Source organism: Mus musculus, chromosome 16, assembly GCF_000001635.26.
Source record: "Mus musculus strain C57BL/6J chromosome 16, GRCm38.p6 C57BL/6J".
Lineage (NCBI taxonomy): Eukaryota > Metazoa > Chordata > Mammalia > Rodentia > Muridae > Mus > Mus musculus.
In genome coordinates, this window is record NC_000082.6 from 78,137,645 (window position 1) to 78,155,398 (window position 17,754).

At 37.2% G+C, this 17,754-nt stretch overlaps 1 long non-coding RNA gene across 4 annotated transcripts in view; it reads right to left on the minus strand.

Moving 5' to 3' along the window:
* The window catches only part of Gm31495, a 34,702-nt gene extending 17,406 nt beyond the window's left edge, over positions 1-17,296 (minus strand). For 2 of the 4 annotated variants that reach the window (XR_876179.1, XR_384988.2), the window contains exons 1-3: positions 17,127-17,296; positions 13,201-13,381; positions 10,156-10,191 (exon numbers count right to left, since the gene is read on the minus strand). This is a non-coding gene — a long non-coding RNA (predicted gene, 31495). Of the gene's footprint in view, positions 1-10,155; positions 10,192-10,334; positions 10,417-13,200; positions 13,382-17,126 lie in introns of those variants that run through there. The other 2 variants (XR_876180.1, XR_001781884.1) reach the window with 2 other exon arrangements.
* Between the last annotated feature and the right edge of the window lie 458 nt (positions 17,297-17,754).

Sequence of the window (17,754 nt, forward strand, 5' to 3'; positions counted from 1 at the left end):
GGTAAGAAGCCTCTGTCACGATAATTATAATACACAAAGGGCTTTCCTATCTCTTTCTGTCAATCCTAGTTCTATCATATGATTTTCATTTAGATGAACAATGAAGATACTTTATCATTGTACCGGTTTCATTGCACCCTTTAAATGCAAATGTCATTTTTAATTCTTGTTTAAGGACAAGTGGAATCACTTCAGACTGCATAAGCAAGATGATATTTAATAGTCTAAACTCCTCTCCATATTTGAAATTGGTCTGTCTCTCTAGCACTTGTGACATGTGCGTCTACCCTTTGCATTTTAAATGAATTGCTGCCACCGAAGCCTGCCCAGCTGAGTCACCTCATAATCCTATCAATTTCAGTCAACATCATCCTATACACCTACATATACTTTGCTATCAAGTATAAAAACCAAAGAAACATTTATATTATTAAAGTCAATCTTGTGAAACAAATTTGTCTCTATGTAGAACAAATAATTTAAACAAATTTCACTGTATATTTGATCTTATGTTAGCTAAGACTCCCAAATCAAATTGGTAAAGTAATCAATAGTATAATCGTTTGATAGTATTTATTTTATTTTATTTATTTACATGCCAGTTGTTGCCCCCACCTCCAGGTCTCCCTCCCACAATTCCTCCTCCCATTCTTCCTCTCCCTTGACTCCAAGAGGGTGCACTCCCCCAGTCCTCCCCCTTCCCTGGGGCCTCAAGTCAAGATTAAGTGCATCTTCTCCCACTGAGGACTGACCAGGCACACCTCTGCAATATTTGTTCCATAGACCTCAGACTGGGTTAGTTGAGACTGCTGATCTCCCTACAAGGTCACTCTCCTCTTCAGCTTTTTCAATCCTTCTCCTAATTCAACCATAGGGGTCCCCAACTTCAGTCCAATGGTTAGGTGTAAATATCTGTTTCTGTGTCAGTCAGCTGCTGGTATGGCCTCTCAGAGGACAGCCATGCCAGGCTTCCATCTACAAGCACATCATAGCATAGTAGTGTCAGGCCTTAGTGCCCCATATGAGATGGATGCCAAGTTGGTCTAGTCATTAGATCACATTTCCTTCAGTCTCTTTTCCATTTTTTGTCCCTGCAGTTCTTTTAGACAGGAACAATTCTGGGTCAAAAATTTTGATTGTGGGTTAGTAACCCAGTCCCTCCACTTGAGGCCCTGTCTATCTACTGGAAGTAGAGTGACTCTTCAAGTTCCCTCTCCCTAATGTTGGGCATTTTGGCTAAGGTCACCCCCATTGAGTCCTGAGAGTCTCCTACCTTCTGGGTCTCTGGTACTTTCTAGAGGGTTCCCCCATCTCTCGCTACCCCCCCCCCCAGCTGCTTATTACCATTAATTCTCCTGACCTTCTGGGCTTCTCTCCTATTCCCTCCCCCAATGCCTGATCATGTTCCCCTTTTTCCCTCCTTCTCCCCTTTCCCACCTGCCACAGACCCTCTGGGCCCCTTTGTCTGCGTGGAACGGGTCTCTAGTCGCGGGTGGGCAAAGCATCAGATGAATTGACATACAGATGCACACAAGAGAGGTTGTGTAGAATCTGAATGTATTTTGTTAAATCGAGGTGGAATCTCAGGGTCATTTGGATATTGAATATTTTTTTACATACTTCTTAGCCATTCAAGATTCCTCAGTTGAGAACTCTCTGTTTACCTGTGTGCCCCAGTTTTTAACTGGGTCATTTGGTTTTGGGAAGTTAGCTTCTTGATTTCCTTATATATTTTGGATATTATTCCTCTATCGGATGTAGTGATGATGAAGTTTTTTTTTTTTTCCCCAAACTGTAGGTTGCCGATTTGTCCTATAGATTGTGCCTTTTGAAATACAGAAGCTTTTCAGTTTCATAAGGTCCTATTTATCAATTGTTGATCTTAGAGCCTGAGCCATTGGTGTTCTTTTCAGGAAATTTCTCCCTGTGTCCATGAGTTGGAGGCTCTTTTCCACTTTTTCTTCTACTTGATTCAATGTATCTGGTTTTACATTGATCCTGGTTCCACTTGAACTTCAGCTTTGTGCAAGGTGATTAATATGGATGTATTTTCATTCTTCTACATACATATTACCAGTTAGACCAGCACCATTTATTGGAGATGTTTTCTTTTCTCCATTGTATCTTTTTTGGCTTCTTTGTCAAAGATCCAGTGTCCGTAGGTGTGTAGGTTTATTTCTGGGTCCTGGATTCTATACCATTGATAGAACTGTCGGTCTCTGTACCAATACCATGCAGTTTTTATCACTATTGCTTTGTAGTGCAGCTTGAAGTCAGGAATGGTGATTGCCCCAGAAGTTCTTTTATTGTTGAGAATTGTTTTGGTTATCCTGGGGTTTTCTTTTTTCCATATGAAGTTGAGAATTGCTCTTTACATATCAGTAAAGAATTGTGTTGGAATTTTGATGGGGATTGCATTGAATCTGTAGATTGCTTTTGGTAAGATGGCCATTTTCACGATGATAATACTACCTATCCATGAGTATGGGAGATCTTTCCATCTTGTGAAGTCTTCTTCAATTTCTTTTTTCAGAGATTTGAAGTTCTTGTAGTACAGGTCTTTCACTTGATTATTAAGAGTTAGATCAAGATATTTTATACTATTTGTAACTATTGTGAATGGTGTTGTTTCCCTAATTTCTTTCTCAGCCTGTTTATCATTTGTATAAAGGAAGGATCCTGATTTGTTTGAGTTAATTTTATATCCTGCCACATAACTGAAGTTGGTTATCAGGTGTAGGAGTTCTCTGGCAGAATTTTAGGCTCCCTTATGTACACTATCATATCATCTGAAAATGGTGATAATTTGACTTCTTCATTCCCAATTTGTATCTCCTTGATCTCTTTTCATAGTCTAATTCCTCTAGTAAGAGGGATAGAACAGATATTGAAGAGAGAGAGAGAGAGAGTGGGCAACCCAGTCTTGTCCTGAATTTTAGTGGGATTACTTCTAATTTCTCTCCATCTAATTTGATGTTGGCTGTTGGTTTGCTGTATATTACCTTTATTATGTTTTGGTATGTGCCATGAATTGATCTCTCCAAGACTTTTAACATGGAAGGGTGATGTATGTTGTCAAAGGCTTTTTCACCATCTAATGAGATGATCATGAGACTTTTTCCTTCCATCTCTTTATATAGTGTATTACAATAATGGACTTTAATATATTGAACCATGCCTGCATTCCTGAGATGATGACTACTTCATGTGATGAATGGCAGTTTTGATGTGCTCTTCGATTTGGTTTGTGAAAATTTTATTGAGTATTTTTTTCACTGATATTCATAAGCTAAATTGGTCTGAAGTTCTCTTTCTTTATTGAGTCTCTGTGTGGTATAGGTATCAAAGTAACTGAGGCTTCATAGAATGAATTGGGTAGTGTTCCTGTTTCTATTTTTTTAAATAGTTTGAGAAGTATTGATATTAGCTTTTCTTTGAAGGTCTGGTAGAATTCTGCACTAAAACCATCTGGCCGTGGGCTTTTTTTTTTTGGTCAGGAGGTTTTTAATGACTATTTCCATTTCCTTAGGGGTTATGGGACTGTTTAGATAGTTTGTCTGATCTTCATTTAACTTTCATGTACTTGATATCTATATCCATTTCATCTAGATTTTCCAGTTTTGTGGAGTATAGATTTTTTAGTAGGTTCTGATTTTTTTTTAATTTCCTCAGTTTCTGTTGTTCTGCTTCCATTTTTATTTCTGATTTTCTTAATTTGGATACTGTCTCTGTGTACTTTAGTTAGTTTGGCTAACGGTTTGTCTATCTTGTTGATTTTTCTCAAAGAACCAGCCATTGGTTTTGATGAATCTTTGTATAGTTCTCTTTGTTTCTAGCTGGTTGATTTCAGCCCTGAGTTTGACTAGTTCTTGCTGTCTACTCCTATACCTGATAACCAACTTCTGACAACTTTGCATTTATATGATACTTGGCCTTTTTCCCTTACAGCTTTTAGTATTCTTTGTTTGTTCTGTGCATTTAGTGTTTTGATTATTATGTAATGGGAGGAATTTCATTCCTGGTCCAATCTATTTAGTGTTCTGTAGACTTCTTAGACACTGTCATCTCCTTCTTTATGTTAGCAAAGTTTTTCGAGACAGGGTTTCTCTATATAGCCCTGGCTGTCCTGGAACTCACTCTGTAGACCAGGCTGGCCTTGAACTCAGAAATCAGCCTGCCTCTGCCTCCCAAGTGGTGAGACTAAAGGCTTGCGCCACCACCACCCGGCTGTTGTCTACTCTTGTTAGGTGTGTTTGCTTCTAGAGCTTTCAGGTGTGCTGTTAAGTTGCTTGCATGGGATCTCACCAAATTCTTTATGAAGACACTTAGTGCTATGAATTTCCCTCTTAACACTGCTTTCATTGTATCCCATAAATTTGGGTATGATGTGTTTTCATTTTCATTGATTTCTATAAAGTCATTGATTTCTTTCTTTATTTCTTCCCTAAGTTAACATTGAGCAGAGATTTGCTCGATTTCCATGAGTATGTGTTATTTCTGTTGTTTTTGTTGCTGGAGGTGGTATTATGTGTGTATGGTTGTTACTTTTGGGATTGTTGTAAAATGTCTAATTTCTTGTATTTGGGGGTGGGTATACCTACCCTCCTTGTGTTGGAGATTTCCTTCCAATATCCTCTGTATGGCTGGATTAGTAGAAAGATACTGTTTAAATTTTGTCATGGAATATCTTGGTTTCTCCATCTATGGTGACTGAGAGTTTGTTGGGTACAGTATACTAGACTGCCATTTGTGTTCTCCTACTATATGGATGACATCTGTCCAAGATCTTCTAGCTTTCAGAGTCAAGGTTGAGAGGTCTAGTATAATTCTGACAGCTCTGCATTTATATGATACTTGGCCTTTTTCCCTTATAGTTTTTAATATTCTTTGTTTGTTCTGTGCATTTAGTGTTTTGATTATTATGTGATGGGAGGAATTTCATTTCTGGTCCAATCTATTTAGTGTTCTGTAGGCTTCTTAGACACTGTCATCTCTTTATGTTAGCAAAGTTTTCTTCTATGATTTTGCTAAAGATGATTTCTGGCCCTTTGAGTGGGGAATCTTCATCCTCTTCTATGCCTATTATTCTTAGGTTTGACCATTTCATTGTGTCCTGAATTTCCTGGCTATTTTGAGTTAGGAGCTTTTTACACTTTGTATTTTCTTTGTGTTTTCTATGGTATATTCTATGCCTGAGATTCTCTCTTCTACCTCTTGTATTCTGTTGGTAATGCTTGCATCTGTGACTCCTGACCTCTTTCCTAAGTTGTCCATCTCCAGGGCTGCCTCCTTTTGTATTTTCTTCATTGTTTCTATTTACATTTTTAGTTCATGGAAGGTTTTGTTCAATTCCTTCACCTGCTTGATTGTATTTTTCTGTATTTCTTTAAGGGGTTTATTAGTTTTTTATTTAACGGCTTCTACTATTTGCCTGTGTTTTTCTGTATTCCTTTAAGGGAGTTTTTTTTATATCCTCCTTAAAGGCCATCTTCAAAAGATGGGATTTTGCATAATTATCTTGCTTTTCTTGCATGTTAGAGTATACAGGGCTTGATGTGGTGGGAGACTGAGTTCTGGTGGTGTCAAATTACAGTGGGTTCTGTCATTTATTATCTTGCACTTGCCTCTGGCCACCTGATTGTCTCTAGTGTTAACTTGCCTGGGTGTCTCTGACTGGAGCCAGCTCCTTGGAGACAGGTAGAGCTCTGTGACCTGTGTTAAAGCTGATCTTCTTAGAGGCAGGCAGTGTTGTGTCTGGTTAGGGTGGGCCTCCAGTGTCTCTAGTTAGAGCAGGCCTTCTGTGTCCCTGGTTACTGTGGAACTGCTGGAAGGCAGACAAGCTGTCTGATGTGGGTAGGTATCAAGCCAGTGATCTATCCCCGGTGAGGAAGCCTGGATGTTATTTTTTATTGGTTATTTTATTTATTACATATCAAATGTTGTCTCCCTTCCCAGTATCCCCTCTGCAAACCCCTCATCCCATTCCCCCTCCCCTTTGCCTCTAAGAGGGTGCCTCTCCACTCACCCAAACCCTCCCTCCTCATCATTCTAGCATTCCCTCTACACTGGGGCATCAAGCCTCCATAGGACCAAGGGCCTCTCCTCCCATTGATGCCAGATAAGGCAATCCTCTACTAAATATGTAGCTGGAGCCACAGACCTATGTATACTCTTTTAACTACCAGGATGGGGCATTACCTTTTTCTTATTACATTGCAATGTAGACTTCATAATAATAATAAAGTAACTACCTTAACAGATATCTATTTGTTCTTAGTATTTGACTTGACTTCAGATTTCAAAAACTTTAAACAAAGGAAGAAATAAGCCTTGCTCTCTGGACTATAGATGCTCAGGGTATGGGTGCATTCTAATTAGACCTCTCAATAGTTCTTGATCTAAAATAGAGGCTCATTGAAGCTGTGAACTGTAAACTATTGACAGGCTGCAAGAATTCAAAACTTAGCAAGAAAGGACATATTTAATTTTAAAACATGGGTGCCAAGCAAACTCTATATATTTTAAACAGAGTCAAAAGATGAAAAAGTGTTCTATTTGGCAGAAACTTGATGTTTAGAAATAATAAGCTCTTCTGTGGAGGAAGGTGATAAATCAGTTCTGAGAATTTTTAGAAGTTTTTAGTTGAAAGGAACAAGTGGGACATGCAAATAGTGATGTCTAGCAGGAAGTTAAGAAGGTGTGGCTGGAGTCTCAGTGAGGGGGCAGGAGGGAGCAAAGCTGCAAAACTGGAATCATTTGCACGAAGCAGTAAAAGCTGTTGTGACCATGAATGGTGAGAACTGGAGAGTAGCAAACTGTCCATGAGGTGAGACAGTGTGGAGACAGACATGTGGAGAATAGCAGAAAGAAGACAGGGTGTGGGGAGGCAGCAAAGGGACAAGACATCAAATCGGTGGTTAGGAAGCCAAGAAAGCAAGGGAATGTTAAAGACATCAGAAAGCGAAATCATTAAGATTGTGATGATCCCATCAAAAAGGACAAAGTGGTCAAAAAGGACAAAGTGGCAGCTTATAGAATGGGGAACCATTCCCTTCACCAACCTTACCTCTGACAAAAGACTGATATCCAAAATATATAAAGAACTCAAGAAACTAGATAGCAACAAACCAAATAGCCCAATTAAAGAATGGGGTACAGAGCTAAACAGAGAATTCTCAACAGTGGAACCTTTAATGGCCAAGAAGCACTTAATGAAATGATCAACATCCTTAGTCATCAGGGAAGTGCAAATCAAAATGACTCTGAGATTCCTCCTCACACCAATCAGAATAGCTAAGCTCTAAACCTCAGGAGATACCATATGCTGGCGAGGATGTGGACAAGGAGAATACTCCTCCGTTACTATTTCCCGTCTATGACGATGGCTCTGGAATAGGAAGACTCCTTTCTTGCTGCAGTAGAATATGGTTTTTGAACTATTAAACTCTGTTTCCAGTGCACATTTCACACCTTGAAAGCAGACTGTCTCTGCTTTCATTCTTAGTCCATTGTCCCTATCCAGTTTCTTTATTCTAAGACACAAAAACGTGGAAGCCCTCTAAGGATGCCCTTGGAACTCCAGTATATCCATAGTACTTTGACTTCCAGACAACTTTCCTGTTCAGCATTTGCAGCTCAGAACAGTTAAACGAAGATTGCTAACAGAATTGTGGTCCACAGCTGCTACAGTTCTGAGGAACATTTGCACTTAACTTTCTAGCCAACTAGAAAAATGGGTAAAAATCCAAGCCACATGTTCCTAATGGCCACGACACTCAGTTGAGAATATACTTAGAAAAAAAAATCGCTCCTCAAAATAACTCGTAGGAAACCTCTCATTCAACTTAGTGTAAACCTGAAGGACTTGAGCGCAGCAAGTCGATTAAGATGTTTCTGTGATGTTTTCTTTGCATGTGTATATGATGTTTACATTGTCGTGTGTGTGCACATGTGTGTGCTCATGTGTGCTCACACCTGTGGATGGGGCCAGGTTGCCCTCTAGTGTCTTTGTGATGCTCCCCATTTGCTACCTGAGAGACAGGATCTCTCTCCTGAAATCCCAAGCTCACTGATTTCCTGGTCTACCCAGCTTGTGAGGAAGACCTGTGCTTCTTCCGGGATTACAGACAGGTTCCTCAAAACCTATGTGATATGCGGATACATACACAAACAAATGAAAGTCAGCCTAGCTCAGAGACTTCCACACATCCATGTTTATTGTTGCATGATTCACAGTAACTAAGAAATGGAATCAGCTTATGCATTGTCAACATGTGAACGGATAAAATAACTGTCTCAAATGTGCACAGGGAGATTGTGTGTGTGTGTGTGTGTGTGTGTGTGTGTGTGTGTGTGTGTGTGTGTGTGTGTTTGTGTGTGTGTGTGCCTTAAAAGAAAAACAAAATCAAGACTACAGCAGGAAAATGGGTGGAGGTAGAGATTATGTTCAATAAAATAATACAGACACAGAAAAGCAAGTATATCCCTTCTGGTATGAAGAATCTAAATTTACACGTGCATATAGTGTGTGTGTGTGTGTGTGTGTGTGTGTGTGTGTGTGTGTGTGTGTGTACATGTACACACATATATGTGTACATAAATCATGTAAGTAGAAATGGGGAAAGTGGTCTTTGGGGAGAGGATGGGGAAACATGAAATTAATACAGTACAAGTAATATGCAATCATCCCTGCTCAAGAGAGAACTATTACAGGAGAGTGGGAGGTCAGGAAGAAGGGGGCGATAAGGACAGATAAAGGACAGTTGACGAGGAGGGAGAATCAAGCATCTGCACTGATCTCTACCTAGTTACCCACTTTGTAAACTAAATTAATAATGTATATCTTTTAAGATTTGGAAAGTAAAGGGCAGCTTCTACAGTCTTTAGTTTTGCATCTCAAAGAATCTCCTGGGCAAGGCTAGAAATGTCCTGCTGGATTTTTCTAGCTGCCATTTTCCTCTGATAGTAGCCATCAAAGAGGAGCGTTGTCTGGCAGCTCTGAATCCCACCTGGCTCCTCCTCTTCTCTGCAACCACTGTGTTTTATTCTGGGAAAGTGCTTCAAGTGTCTTCTTTTCTCTCTCTCTCTCTCTCTCTCTCTCTCTCTCTCTCTCTCTCTCTCTCTAAAATGTGAAAATAGATGTAACTAAAGTTGAGAAAAATCAAAGATGACATTCTAAAATATATACCTAACAAATAGTTTCTAATAGATCCTGGGAGAAGAGCCAAGGAGGCCAAAGTCATGGAATGGCTTTTGAGAGCTATAAAGGTACCATCAAATACCGGCAGAATAGCATTCTATGGTGTTCTTAGGAGTTCTGACTATGTGAGTCCCCACCATAGAGAAGGTTTGCTTTAAAAATAAGCTCTCTTCGATCCAAACTCTCATGTATCCAACTCAGAATCTCATTTCCATTTCTCCATTAATAGACTGAACCTAAGGCAGACAATGTCTCCATGTCCCACAGCTCAGCTCTAGCTAGTAAAAAGGAGAAAGCTGGGATTTTCCATTGCTGCTCCTTTTTATCTTCCCTGCATTATTGCTTCCTCCACTGTTCATCTTGAAAACACACAAACACACACTCATGCAGTGTGTAAACAATTCTCAGAAGCTCCTGAGAAGCTCCTAAGGTGGACAGCACAGGAATGTCTTGTAAACATAAACTAAGATAAAAGATGTAGAGTCATTGACATGGTCAGTTCATTGAAAGAATAATTTCTTATAAGTTGTGGTTAGCATGAATCTATGCCCTGGGTGTTACAATTTCAAGTGGCATGTGCCATATTGTTTAAAAATAATATTCATCACTCAGGCTGACTCACTATAGTGTTTAACTTAGGGAAGATGGGTAGTACGAAAACTCTGAGAAAAGTAAGAAAATCAAAGAGATTAATAATGATGTGGAGAGAAACAAAAGAGATACTATTGCCAATAGATTATGATATTACCTTTGTGCTTTGTAAATTTATTGGATAAATAGTAAATGAAATAAAATAAAATAAGATAAAATAAAATAAGATAAGGTAAGATAAAATAAAATAAAATAAAATAAAATAAAATAAAATAAAATGTATAGGGACTCTTTCAGCTTAAATAACCAGTCCCTTCCACTGTGTAATCCCATGGAAATTTTGTTTCTTGGGTTAAACCACTTACGATGAAATCACCATCCATGTGTCCATCCTTAGAACTCTAGGAATAAGAAGAAAGGGCGCTGTCAGTTGAAAATGGAATCTTAATTCATTTCCACCCAGACTGTTTTTTTTTCACCTACTGTCTGCAAGCTCAAGCTAGCATGTTTTAAGTCTAATGAAATCACAATTTGCTCATCATACCTTAGCCAGTGTTTCACCTTTCAGTGAAAGCTCCCCACCCTTGAGTTATAAAAAAGTCAAAGGCTGAAAGTAATTCTTTCACTCCTGCAAAAAAAAAAAAAAAAGAAAAAGATTCTAACGTCTGCTGGACACTCCGACTTTTGTTCCTTGTTTCATGTCACAGAGGATGAAACTGAAACCCAGAGACTTTTAATGTCCTAACCAAGTTCACAAGTCAGAAGAAATCTATATGAAAAGCTCAAAGAAAGTGCTATGAGCTCATTTAAACCCAGTTATTGGTATAGCTGGGTTTCTTCTTCTAAGCATTTCACAAAATATTAATGTAGGAAAAAAAAATCTTTTGTGGCAACCCAGATGTGACTCTTGCTGCAATAAAGAATACTATCATGTCCAGATGAGCCCCAAGAATTGCAACATTTGAAAACATGGCTTAGGTCTTTCACTGGGGCAGCCCTACAGTCAGAAGTTTCAGGGTGCTTGTTAGGAATGCATCATCTTGAGCTTCACCCAACACCTCTAAATTACTCCTGCCTTCTAACAATGTACTTCAGGTTAGTCCTATATGTGTTAAAGTTTGAAACACTGTCTTGAATGTGATTGGAAAAAAACTTCCAACCATAATAATATATGAGCTAAGATGTGCGTGTGTGTGTGTGTGTGTGTGTGTGTGTGTGTGTGTGTGTGTGTGTGTGTGTGTGTTTAAATAATACCAAGGGGGTATTATCCCTCAAAGTAACTTGGGTATGGGTATTTTTATAAAGTGTTAAATCCCTTCTAACACAAATGATCTCCTATTTATCGTAGATGAAAATAGAAGATTTCTGTAAGTCGACTTTCTGTTGCATAACGCTCAAGAACCAAAGGAAAGCAAGCATGAAGAAATAAAATATTCTTAAAAGAATCTCTGAGGCAAGCTATATATTAATTTCTGTTATTTGGAAACATGCTTGCTCAAGTTTCAAACTTGATTACATCAAATTTATTTTTATTTAGTCAGAGTTCAGGAGAAATTCTGTTGACCTCTTGATAGATAAAAAAGGTTTTTAACTATGTAATCCTCATAAATTTATTTTGAGAAGCACACACTAACAAATGTGTGGTCCTCTATTTCCATATACCTCATTGTTATGTAAGCAAGAATAAGTATTGTTTTGTTTGTTCAGCCTGCCAATAGCACATGGTTCTTGACTAACAGTTAAATAACTTTATGAAGGCAGAAGTAGCTGTGTGTGGCTGTTCACATAAAAATAATAAAACTAAAATTCTCTTAAATGATAGATTATCTCTGAATTTAAACAAGGCCAAAGTGGACTGCATTACTGAATTCTAATAACTCATTCCATATCTGAACCTTTTCCTGAGAATCTTGGAAACTATGAAGACAGTGTTATGGTTTCTGTTTGGTGAGCTTTGCAAAATCTAAACTGAGTAGGTAGCGTGTGTGTGTGTGTGTGTGTGTGTGTGTGTGTGTGTGTGTGTGTGCCCAATCAAAAGCAACCTCTGGCACACAAGACTCCTGCCTCAACTACAAGCTCAAAATCTTCTTTTGATAAGCAAAATGGGTTGTCGGTTTAAACAAATAATTTTTTTAGTTTAACATCCACATTTTCTTTTTGATATGCTCTGGTTATCCTATTTTAAAAACTACCTACTGGGAGTGATTGTTTCATATCTGTAGCAATATAATTTGGTACACATTTTAAGGTCTTTGCGTAGAACAAGAATATTGCGTCCAAAATAGAAAGCAACTTTTATTTTAGAGTGCAGATCTTTTTTTTTTTGAGGATTATGATGGAAGTGCTGTGTTACACGTGCCTGAAATTCCCACAACTAATTCTCTACTCTCTGTTAGAAAATTGGTTTAGAAACTGCATGTATTATTATAACTATTATTGCCACTGTTGGGGTAACCGTGAAAGCTTCATTTTGCAGTTCCTTCTGACCAACGTTGCTTGCTCATTTTTAAAATCTGTAATCACTCTAGAAAATATAATTTTATGCCACTTTTTAGACAGCTTCCAAATGTTACATTTGCAAACCACCCGCCTCAGAACTTCAGTGGTGTACACATGAGTTCTTGCTGCACTTAAGCCCTTGAGTTTCTAGATTTATTTCGTGTATTTAAAATCTTTCCTTAACTCAGGAGTCCAGAGATCATTAATAACAAACGTCTGCTGGCTATTTTCTTCCATTTGTCACAAAGATTATATATATATATGTGTGTGTGTGTGTGTGTGTGTGTGTGTGTGTGTGTGTGTGTGTGTATAATTAGTTGTTTAGCAGCACTACATAAGTATCTCCTTTCCAAGGTCCTGGAAGAAAATGACCAGACCTACACAGAGAAGAATTAAGAAACACAACGCATACTTCTGTGAATGGGTTGTTTATGACAATTTAAATGAAGATGAGAGGCAAATGGATGCCCTCTAGCATCCCCTAGTAATGCTAAGTGATGCTGAGGAGTAGACTAGGTACCAAGAAACTTTAAAGGCAAGAAGTGTTTCTGCACAGACTGACAGTTGCCTCTCATGACACTATGTTATAAAAATCCTATGGAAAAGTTTCCTTCTGTTTGTGCTGTGTAAATATTACCTCAGAAAAATGCCATAATTCAGCTAAATAAGTCTGCATAAACATAGCAGTGTTTTATGTTGGTGTGCTCAGTTTTGCTGCGTTAATTCAAAACTCAAACCACGATTCACTCAACACACTTTATAAAGTACTATTCATAACTTCATGCCATGAAGGATGATATTTTCCTTCATAAATGCCATATAAAATCTGTGGTAAAATTTTAAATAGAAAAATTGTGAAAACCCCAACATAACCACAAATTGCCCTCCATCTCTCGCCCAATAAATTCTACCTTCAAGTTTTTACTCTGTGACAGAAATCCTTTATGGTCTTAAAAGCAAAGGTAGCCTCCTTGTCTACAGTTGACTGTGGGACTTTCTGTATTCCAGGTGAATTGACAACAGTGCTATAATTTTTATCCACATAGGGAAAGTTGATGGGGGTATTTTCATCCGAAATCCTACCTAGAAAACCTAAAAGAAAATTGTAAGATTCAGAGTGGAAACAAACAAGCAAATATAGTGCACGCATACACACATATTTACCAAAAAAAATGTGATTCTAAAAAATTAATCTGCTAAACAAAACAAGATAACAAACAGTACATTAAATTGACTTTTAAATGTAACACTCATCAATTACAGAGTATCAGTACTGGAAACTTGAAGCTTGGGCTACATCTGTGTTAATACTTGAATGCAAATTGAGAGTTTTAGTCATTTATGAAAATTATCCTTGCCAAAGGGTAAAATCAAAAATCTAACTTAGCCATTAAAATGTTATATCATTGTTGCTTCATATCAAGATATTAGAAAAATGTGTATTTATGCTCAAGACTTACTAAAAGGAGAAAACTATGTTGCTTTATATTATATTCTTGACTAAAGTTTCACTGGAAAGTTTTTAAAAGGAGGCACAGACAGTTAAGATTAAAATTATCTGTTGCAAGTTTGTATTGGGTGAGAGCTCCTTGGTTGGCTTGAATGTATAGCTATATTCATTTTAAAAGAACTAGCCCTATTATTGATAAGAAATTGAATTTTTGTTCCTACTTGACTAGCTAAGTTTAATTATCATACTGACAACCAGTTGATAAGGTTTTACATCATATAGCACTCTTCTGGATCTTTCTCTTCTATACATTCAGCGATTTCTCTCCTCTCATTTTTGTAATTATTTTGCATAGTTAAGATGAATATTTGCACATATATACTATATTCTACCCATGTTTAGGAGTCTGCTGTTTTATGCTACTTAAGATATAAGCTAGAAAAGTCCAGAAAATAACCTGTTCAGCTCTCTATTACAATCTATCTTATGCTGCAACCAAAATAAAATATCTCACGATGCAGACACAGGGCAGAAAGTACAAGAAAACAAAAACTATATTCAGCAAAGAGAAAAAGATTTGTCACAAAGCAGGATTTCCCCACTGACTAATTAAAGTAAGAAACACATCTTGCCTTCTGTAAGCAGAGGATGGTCCTTTTTTTATTATTATTATTATATAAACTAGAAACAGATGACCATTGTGAAGGCTTCTCAGGGATATTAAACATCCCTAACAAAGACCAAACAGAGGAAACACACCAATATGCTTTAAAAATGTCAGGGCAGGGCACCTTAAGGACAAGCTAGCAAGTTTGTCCTCTGAGATCACAGCAAAGAAATGATGGGCCCAGCAATTTCAAACTCGTGTCAAGAAAAGAGTCAGAAGGGAAGTGAAAGACCTAGCTCATTAAAGTTGACATTTGTCTTCTTTTACATATGTCACATGATCCCAATGACAAAAGTTAAATATGAAGGTATTACTGGTGGCTAGCAATGAATGTGGAGTATGTTTTCAGTCTTGCCAACAAAGTTCGCCATATCTCAACCTGTCGTAAATTTGCTATTGAGTTATGGAGCAAGCTTAGCCTTTTAACACAATTTTTTATTTGTATATTAATTCTTTAAAAGTTAAAAAGAATGATAAGAAACAACTTATGTGAAGAAATTTTCTGCTACAGAAAGGTTTCTCTTTTTTTCCTGGTAATGATTAAAATATGAATAAAGTGAACAACCAGCCATTCAAAGAATGAGACAATAAATATAGTATGAGAAAGTTAAAACATTTTTATTGATATGGCTCATCCATTACCCAAAACAACGCCTGTTCATTGCTGGTATATTGGAGTCCATTTCATAAATAAACACCAATTATTCTCACCTTGCTTTACTGTCAAACCAAAGGACAAATCAGAACCTCCCTTATGCAATTTTATGTGTATGAGTATTTTACCTGCATGTGTGCAAGTGTGCACTACATGCATACCTAGCACCCATGGAGACCAGAAGGCATAAGGTACCCGGAAACTGGAGTTAGAGATGTTTGCAACTGCCATACATGCTGGGAACTGAACATGGGTTCTCTGTAAGAAGAGCAAGTGCCTTTATCCACTGTGCTGTCGCTCCAGACTTACTGTTATTTTTCTTTAAAAAGAGATTTATTTGTTGTTGGGTTTTTTTGTTTTGTTTTTTGTTTTTTGTTTTTTGTTTTTGCTTCCCTGAATCAAGTAATATAGTCAACTTAATCTACATAAAAAATATCCTCTATCTTCGCTTCTTGAAAGAGGTTTATTAGCAGCATGGATCATAAACACTAAGTTGATAGCCATAAACACCTTTCAGGGTGCCCAGGATCTAAATATACAATTTAGTTGTCATTTAGTGGTTTCTATTAAATAACCTTCTACAGTAGTAACACATGCCCATTTTGTTCTTCAGAATAGTTAAATTCACGTAACTAGAGCTAGTAAAAGCTGATGAAGAGATATTTACTATAAACCATCCTTTAACTGGTTCTACAATGCAGTCCTGACAGTATTAACTCCTCACCCTACTAATGGCTATGAGAAAGTTACTATTTGTGAGTAATAGTGAGTCGGTGTAGCATGTGACCTCCTTGGGAGTTTGCATTTTAAAGGAAACACTGAGGTTAATGTTAGGTAATAAACTATTAATCATGTTAGGTAATAAACTATTAATCAATCATGACTCTCTCATGGATTCCTGGAAACATAGTAAAAGTAAATTGCTTCTCAAACAGGCACTGATATAATTTCTCTATACACATGACAAATAATTGACTTTTACTACAAAAAATCATAGAGCTAAATTTGCAGATATCTTATTTCTCCAGCCATTGGACATATCTTACTGTTCCCATTTCTGAAGTGTTATAATTCATGTTTTGGTTTGGTTTGGTTTGGGTTTTTTTTTTTTTTTATGATCCTGAATCTGTGAAAGTTTATTTCTCTCAGGGTAATTGAGCCTCATTTTCTAAAGTCTTGACATCACAATCCCACCTCCCCTAGCCTAACACCCACCAACAGTTTGGAAGTTTCATCTTTCCACATTTAACTTTGATGGGTGTAATTTACTTCTCTCTTACTTAAATAAAATTAATTTAAAATGATACCCATAAAAGTGTGTAATAAATGTTTCCCTCTGACTTTCGGAGGGGCTCTGTGTTCTGGCTTGCAGAACCTCCCTGGCTGGGTTTTGTACATTTACTTAGCCCCTGCCCCCCTTAGCTTCAAGGCCTCCAGATGACCAAATCTATCTACTTCTGCATGAAAATGTATTTACAATTTCTGATTTCAGTAATAAAACAGCTTTGGAGCAAAGTCATAAGTGGGTTTATGACTTAGGATGGCCTCCTCCTATAATTTTGACATTGAAAAGCCATAAGATAAGCAGCAATTTTAATCTATTCACGACTTGTAACCTACCTCAGTTAATCAAGGAAAAGAAAAGTAAACATTCCAATATTAACTGTTTGCTGTAATATATGGATATTCCTACCCCAGAATTGTCTGTTGAGTTCACATTAATTCTATTTGTTTGAAATGTTCCTGTAAAAGCAGTCTTAGAGTATAGGTCTGGCTTCACTCATCAAAAAAAAAAAAAAAAGTGATACATTTTTTTCTTCTCTTCTTTATTTTTCATATTAAATAAATATTGAGCATCAACTGGTCTAAATATTTCTTGAAGAACTTCTATACTTCTAATTAAACCCCAAACATGCTTTTTCTCTTTTTAGATAAAAAAGGAAACCCTCATTTATTAATGCCCTGCATCTAAACTTAGCCAGAAGAAATGCGGCACCGTAAGGCAAGTTAAACACATCTGAACTCCCCTCAGCTGCCCGCAGCTTGACCTGTGTTTCCTACTCACCAATCCTGCTGCTCTTCTCAGGGCCAAGGATGTTCCGTTTCCTTTGTATCCCTTTCAGAAGTAATTGGTGTGTTCAAAACTTTTCCACATGACTCAGACTTTCTCCCCTTTGCTTTCAACTCCATGCGATAGTCAACATTCACTCTGTAGAACGTCAACCCAGAGTTCATACCAGGTGTACGGACTTCTATTTGTTTTATATTTCTATTCCAGTGGATAATAATTCCTCTGGGTTTCTATTTTGTCAAACAAAATATTTCTTTCCACCTCTGGATGCATTCAAATCAGGCTTAATGAATCTTACTCCCTCATTTAAGGTTTTAGGAAATAACTATTATTTAGCAAGTGATAATTATGGAGACAATTGCTACAATAAATCATCCTAAATTATTTCACTAACAAAAGGGCTTTCTAGGTTAATAATGTAAAATTTTTACTATACTAAATTGCTTCCTGATTATTCTACTACTATTTAAACAACATATATCAGTGAGACCATAGATGCTATTTTATATTTCTCCAACTTGTTAACATAATAATTATATGGGAAAATAGAAATACACGCTATTTTTCCTGAATCCTCAAATGAAACTTTCTATCTATAAAAACAAACTTATCTTATTACATA